Raw genomic sequence first — 8,280 nt, forward strand, 5'->3', positions numbered from 1 at the left:
TCCGTTGTAAGTCTTTTTTCCGAGAAATTGGAGGAGTTACAACAGAGCTTTCAGCCTTAACAAACAACAACAAAAATATCTTAAGACAACACAAGACTCTTATAAAGGGGGTTTGCTAGAGGCTCACATTTTAACTAATTACAATGAATTTGGAACGATAATATATATTTAGTTTAAAACCATCCCTTTCGACGAAAGTTATTTTTTATTTAAGATTAATAAAAACAGTTCCTTACAATTAAAATATTGTATGTATAACGGTTTGAAAATTATATAAAACGTTTTTCAACTATAAAATTAGTAGTAAGCATCAGATTTTATTTTTCTAGACGATACAATAGTAACTTCCCGAGAGATTCCTCTAGAAACATCTGAGATTTTAGTAATACGTTCATCAGAAATAATTAAAATAAATCCCATGAAAAAATCATTTTTCTGGGCCTGCTAGAGCAAATTAGACAGTAGGCCCATACATTACGCTGGACCGTGCGCAGAAAATTGTTTATACACGACTTCATCTCTTATGTAGTTAAGGTGACACAATACCCTGATTTGCCCCGGCTCACATTTTAATTATTTCTGATGAACGTATTACTAAAATCTTAAATGTTTCTAGAGGGATTCCAAGGGCTGCGAGTTATTTATATTTAAGATTAATAAAAATTGGACCTCATCATCAAATATCTTATGTAAAACGGTTAGCAAATTTTATAAAACGTCTTTTAACTATGAGGTGAGCGGAAAGCACCTGATTTTATTTTTGTAGAAAAATTAGTAACTTCCCGAGGAATCCCTTTAGAAACCAAAGAGATTTTCTTATTATATTCATGCTTTATTTTCCTAGTCTAGTTAGTTCCGGTGCTAACCTAACCTTATCTAACCTTATCAAACCTAACCTAACGATCTTCCATCATTCTTACCACATCGTTCTGCTCTTAATAATAATTAGTAAATACATCAATAGCTCGCACAGATTTTCCAATTTTCTTATATTAAAGCTGCGGGTATTTTTATGATGCAATAAAACATCTTTTAAGAATAATAAGTCTGGCGCATTCGTTAACTAGCCGATACACTCTTCCCGTACAAATAAACAGATGGTTTTATTGACCCATATAACATGGTCTTTATAGTCCATCATCACTATTTTTTATTGGTAATTTATCGGAAATTCGTCCATGCTTGTTTATTTCGTTTACTTGCTATTCGTTTTAATGATTTACGGTACAAAAGGTGGCGATAAAAAATAAATAAACTGGAATACAATTTTTGAATTGCCTCATTTTAATTTAATGAAGGTGGTGGAAAATAAAATGATTCTGGTTTTATTATTTTATCGGCGACCATCTCACAAATATATTAAAAATCTTTTTTTAAATTTAAATAAAAAAATAAACTTGCACCATCTTTAATCAAAATAATCTACATGTTTTAAAACCAATGATTTCTTCGTCAAAATGATGAAAATATTTAAATAATTTTCATTATTCTGATGAAGAAACTATTGGTTCTAAAACGTGTCGATTATTATTTTGATTAAATTATAGTGGTGTGTATTAAGTTATTTATTTCATTTATTAAAATGTCGCCACATATGACTTTGCAATTATTGAAGAAGTTATTATGTACCAATTACTTAAACTCAATACGATATATTTATTGCATACTATAGTCAGCTGAATTATCTACACACGAGCTAATAGAAATCATGTTAACCTAGAAATTAAAAAACTACAAAAAAAACTTTGCAAATTTCAAGTCGTCGAAGCTTTTGGCTATGTGCCTACAAAGAAGAGATAAATAAAACAAAAAGTTTGAATCATTTGAAGATCATAAAATGAAGTTTACATATTATTTTGCGAGGGTTAAATAGGATATATCGAAACTCCATAGCTCATGATTGAAATGATTTTGTGGTCTAAAAATAGTTACATGGACCAAGATATTTCTTTTTTTAGTTGTGCAAGTTTGATATTATTTGACATTTTCACGTCCAAAAGTATTAAAATGATTTATTTTTGGGGTATTATGTCGTGTTACGCTTCCTCTTTCTACTCCTCCAGTATATAGGCAGATTACACATCTGCCCTGACGATGGTTACTGTAATCCTATCCGAAACGTTGGCAAAAAACGAGGTAGCGCGACACGACAAAATAAATAAATCATTTTAACTATGCAAGTTTCATAAGGCCAGAGTTTACAATACAAGATGTCGTTGAGACATTCAAAAGTATATTCGATTTATAATTACGATATTTAACTATCAAATAACTTTCATTCGACTCCCCTATGTAAATTTTAGCTGTGTTAACATTAAAAGCATATAAAATTCCGTAACATTTCCAATTCAGTAATACCAACAAAACCATAATGGCAATAATAACCCCAATACTTTTTTATTAACTCCATTGTGGAGTTAGTGTTGCCCCGCCTCGTCAGTCAAAATGGCGGGCGCGCGTTTTCATTGTTTCCCGCTTTATGAGACTGTGAGGCAGTGAGGTTGCCATTGCTTTAAATTTATTTTGCCTACGATGATTTTTAATTTGTCGCACCACCTCCGGGCAACGGGTACCTATCCATCCGCCTACATTTTTAATTATTTCCCCACACAGTGTCTTCGTCCACAGAACCGATAGGACATCGTGAATTTTGATGTTATTTTAAATTAACAATTTTTATGATAAAATACTTTTTGAGGAATAACTTTGATGTGATTAGAATGTAATATTTTTATAAGACCTTCGTGGATATATTCGTGGGTCAAACTTGACTATATTTAAAGTAATTTCAATGATGATAGTTTTTGGTTTATCGTTAATATTTTTTTATTTTGTATTTACGAGTAACACATATTGTACATATTTTTTTCAACATTTTCTCATTTTTTGATTTGATTTTATATTTCATGCTTTAAGAATTTTAGTAAATTTTTTTTAAACTTATATATAGTTTGTCCACCTGGATACTACATTAAACCAATATAAAGAAAATATGTAATAACTATTATAGTGAGTGGTTACAAAATTTCAACTGCGGATATTTGTGTAGAATTGTTTATTAACTTTGCTCTATTTGGAGAGATAATTTTTATAATATATTTATTTTCATTTTTATAAATCTCATAGAGCAGTACTAAATTTATTATTTACGTATTTTCAAATACTCTATGTATTTATAAAAATATTTTTAGTAGGTACAATAAATATGAACTAAATTTAAACACACCAAATCTATTTTTATTAAGATTTGTTACAAAAATTATTTTGTTTTTTCAATTTTTCTCCTTTAAATTCTAAAAATATAATGTTATAATTTACCCGAGAGCACATTAAAAAATATAAAGTTTTTAAATTTGTATAATCACCATTGTTTCCGAGAGAGGTTTTTCCTTTCAATTTAGTTTTTTATTAATTTTATTTTATTTTTATGCACCAATTTTTACCTGAACATAATGTGTAAAAAAAATTAAAATATATATAAAAGTAAAGTTTCAGGATTTTTTTCAGTGCCTCAACGTTAATTTCAGGAACCCCATTTTGTTTTCCTTTACGCTACATTTATCTAGAAGGGTTGTAAGAATTTTCATGAAAAATACCAAACGGTTTTCTCATAAACAGACCATGTCCGCAAAAACACCCTTTTTGCAACACCGTGCGCCGCTAGCTAGAGAAAATAATAATACTTCTTAAAGAATTAGCGAACCTAGCGAGTTTAATTATAACTAAAGTTATTTTCCATATCAACAAAAAAATGGCTGTTTTTTTGAGCATCGATTTCTTTGGTTCGTGTAGTGGGTAGACATATTTGTTCATAATCATTAACATTTTAATGAAAAACGCTTTAAAATATTTAAAGCAAGCAATACAAAATAGATGGATTAAAGCAGCCAGCTTAAAACAGTTGACCTTGAAATGTAGACAGAAAAGCTGGTAAATTTCCACGAGAACAAGAGATTTTATTTATCAATAATCTCCAATTATTTTTTTACAAATCACAGTACAAACATTAATTGGCAAAATCTCGGTGATTATTTCATAAAATACCCACCTTTCCAGTATAATGTGCCCTTTATGTATTTTGTATCACGTTCAATGAAAACGAATATTAATTTCAAATTTGTTTTTCTAGTTTAGAATGCGGGATATAAGTTACGTTATTTATTTATGGTTTAAATAATAATACTTTAATGTGCGCCTGCTGAATATGTGCTTAAATTCAAAGTTTTTTGAATTGCTTGAATGATATACACTACGTGTATATTCCTTTGTTTTAAATTGTACACAATTGGAAAACAACCGTTTACCATACATAAATGGTTGTATAACATATAATAGTATGGAGATTGATATTTCGTCTTTTCTTTCTCTTGTGCTCCTGGTAGATTTTCTTAAAATGATAATTCGTGGAGAATAAAGACGAGATAATTCAAATATTGCCAGTGAGACTAGGTGCCTTCCCAATCGGGTTATTTATTTATTTTGTAACAAATAAACTGCTTTTATATAATATACAATGATAGATATATATATATATATATATATATATATATATATATATATATATATATTTACTTGTATATATATATATATATATATATATATATATATATATATATATATATACAAGTTAACTGGAGTCAAACCACAGAAGTTTCTTATGTCAAAGTTCATTGGAAATGAAGTTTTAATGTCTCTCAATTAATTTGGTGTTAAAGGAAGGGGAGAGAAAGGGGAAAATAGGAAGAGGATAGGAGATGTTCCCGATACATTCCATACTCTCATATTAATAATCAATCGTACGTATTACTTCATATCGATATTTCTTTAGGTTATATCCAAAAATGTCAATGTTGTAAAATTATTATGTTGTGAGGCTGTAGTTAGTGGAAGGTAGGGGGGGAGATGGGGAAAGGAAGGTGGGTAGTACCTACTTGGCTATTCAGATGTGGTCACCAAACACGGCCTAAGCCATTTCAAGCAACGTAACAATTCTGGTGGTCTTACACCAGGGCGATACTGAGAGTATCTTCAACTCTGGAACGTGAGGCAAATATACTAGGTATGTATTATTTTAATTATTAAGTAATTTATGAAGTAACACAACGTAATCAAGAAAATTAACTCGCCCACGCCGGGATTTGAATTCGACCACGTAAGCCGTCAAAAACTAATTTACTCTCAATAAAAAATCTTATGGTTTCTTCATAATTCTGTGCTCCTGGTATGAAAAAATGAAAATAAACAATTTTGGAATAACTGTTTCAAATTTACATGTGCGAGGTGAGACGCGGCAAGAAGGTAAATGATAATGGGGTGGGAAATCAAGTGGCTTTCTAAAAAAAAGTGTGAAAGTGCTTATTAATCGTAAAACCTCACGATTCAAAGCTTATAAATCACGTCTTATAATACAAAACTCAAGACTCCAAACTCAAATCTAAAAGCTACATTTTCAATGCTCAAAGCAGAAAGTTCAAAGAAAAAAACTCAAAGTTCAATTTTAAAGCACAAAGCTAGAAGCTCTAAGGTGTAAATCAAGATCCAAGCTCAAAACGGAAAGCTAATAGCTCAAAGTCCAAAGCTCAAAGGTAAACAGATTGCATATTCCGTTGTCAATGGCCATTTCAGACCCCTGTTAAATATGGTTCATCAATGTACAGTACTCCGGAAACGTGCGGATTGCGTAATTGAGATACATTAGGCTTAAATATATATCGATTTCTGTAAGGTTTTAAATTCTCGAAATCTTGTGCTCATTAATCAATAATTTTTGATTTTTTTTGGGGATCTCAAGCCGCGACCTCCGGATTTATAGCCGAACATTGTAACCACTCAATCATGGAGGCCGTTGTCAGTATTTTTCTTGATTGCTTTTTCCGGTCGTTGATAGTATTTTCCTTTTAAATTTGTCTACATAGATTCTATTAAAATTTTATCAATATTCATAACGTCAGCTATCCAATACCTAAGAGGAAATCTTTCAAAATTGGTAAACAAACAAGAGTATTTTGCTTTAACATCGAGGGTACATCTCATCCTAAAGCGGAATATGACCGCCATAAAACCCTTTTCAAAAAACCATCAAATATAACCATAAACATTACAGCGCCCAAACAGGCAGCACCCTCATGAATATCAAATAAAGATGTTTTATAAATAAATAATAATTGTTAATTTAGCAGCACTCAGGAAAACCTTAGAGATTCAAACCCCTTTTAATGCTGTATTAACCAAAGCAGCTTTAAAATAGGTTATCAAATTATACGCCTTTAATAATGGCGTTTAATCTTTGTGATTAAACTAAGCTAGGATAATCGCATTTGTCGAAAATGAATTTACAAAACGAAACCACAACGTAACAAATTGTTGTTTTCACAAAGGCGCCTTATCTCTGAACATGTTGTATTCTTGTGGTGGGACCGAAAATAGCTTTGGTGTGACAAATATGCATTAGGTTTAAATTTTTTTGTTAATATTATATTTATTTATTATATAAGAAAAATTATACTATATAAGAAGAAATAAATAATACACGAAAAGAGAAAAAGTCGAAATTTTGACGTTGAAGATAATTTATTTTACTTAGTTAGTTTAAGGGAGATGTGTACATGTATCTATTTATAACTGCACATATTTTGAAATTTATACAAATACATAATGACGTACGCATACGCGCGTTTGCAAATACGAACCTTTTGACAAACGACGAAAGTATGATGGAAAAAATTGTTTTGGGAAAACTGTTACATGTCAAAGAATGCAAACGTTATATGCGAAATTCATGACCACCATAAAAAACACTTTCAACACAGGCTGTCCGAGGGTAAAGTGCGCTAACTTCGGGGGGTGATTTTACGAAATTTTAGAAGTAAAAAAGAAAAATAACTTTATAAAAATTTAAATGTTTTAAGGTAGTTTTTAGGTTAAAAAGTGAATTGTTTTTATGGGAAAATAAATATTCTTCTATGGAAAAATTCGGAATATAAACATTAGAATGTCGAAAACAGTTATTTATCTTTTTTACTTTTACCATCATGTTGATTCACCTCCCGAAATTTGCGCACTCTACCCCCGATACCTTGTATATTCGTGAGCACCTACAAATAAAGTACTGCTGCCTACGAAATTACGTAAAAAATATAAATCATTGCAGTTGGATTGAGTAGCCATTTGTCGAAATATATATATTTTTTAAATTTACTTATGTGTATTTTGTGGTCCTGCTGCTGCGAGTTCCGTTTCATTATCTGTCTGTTATATGGGTTGCTTAAAAGTATGAGAGATTTCATCGCCATAAGCGATACTCACTTTACTAATATAATTCTATGTAATCTATAATTCTAATAATTATGTAAAAGTTTTTTAACAAAACAGAAATTAATGTAATACAGGGTTTTCCAATAAGAGGTGTTATTTTGAATAGTACGCTATTTCGGTAGATGTTACTTTTGAAGCTATCATTTTTTGACATTTGACAAGTGGAAACAACGCCATTAATAGAAATGAAACGATACACGCTTCAACAACGCATTGAAATTATTAAAATTCACTTGAGTGAATCAAATGCAAATCATCTTGAGTGATGAGGCCCATTTCCACCTCGGTGGCTTCGTCAACAAGCAAAATTGTCGCATCTGGGGCTCGGAAAACCCAAGAGTTATTGTTCAAAAGCCTCCTTATTCTCAACGTGTGACTGTGGTGCGGTTTATGGTCCGGCAGGGTCATTGGACCTTACTTTTTCGAAAATGAGGCTGGAGCAACAGTTACGGTGAATGGATTGCGCTATCGAGAGATGATTAATGATTTTTTATAGCCGGAATTGGATGGTATTGATCTGGACAACGAAACCATTGATCTTTTACGATTGAATATCAAAATAACACCTCTTATTGGAAAACTCTGTATTATAATTGTAGTACAAAGACAGGTCGGATCGAACTCACGTTGGCAGGTCTATATACATTTAGAGAATAATTCATTCGTTCGCATTACTAAGCAAACTACAAGTTTTAATCAGGGTTTTTTAAGTTCTAGTAAATTACACATAGAGGCTTAATTAAATAACATGTACATATTTAGACCAAGATTAACGACAGGGCGGCGTGTCACTAAGCTACATTTTATATTTATGATCCCGTTTATATGGGATATTACACAAAAGAAGACGGGTTATTACTCTTTTTACGGCAATTGGAATAAGTAGGCAACGTATTTGTCTACACTTGTTTGTCTATTCTTATTCTATTATTATATTTGTTAATTATTCGTATATCCTTAACGAAA

This window comes from Hesperophylax consimilis, chromosome 22, assembly GCF_061612785.1.
Source record: "Hesperophylax consimilis isolate HC1 chromosome 22, BYU_Hcon_1.0, whole genome shotgun sequence".
Lineage (NCBI taxonomy): Eukaryota > Metazoa > Arthropoda > Insecta > Trichoptera > Limnephilidae > Hesperophylax > Hesperophylax consimilis.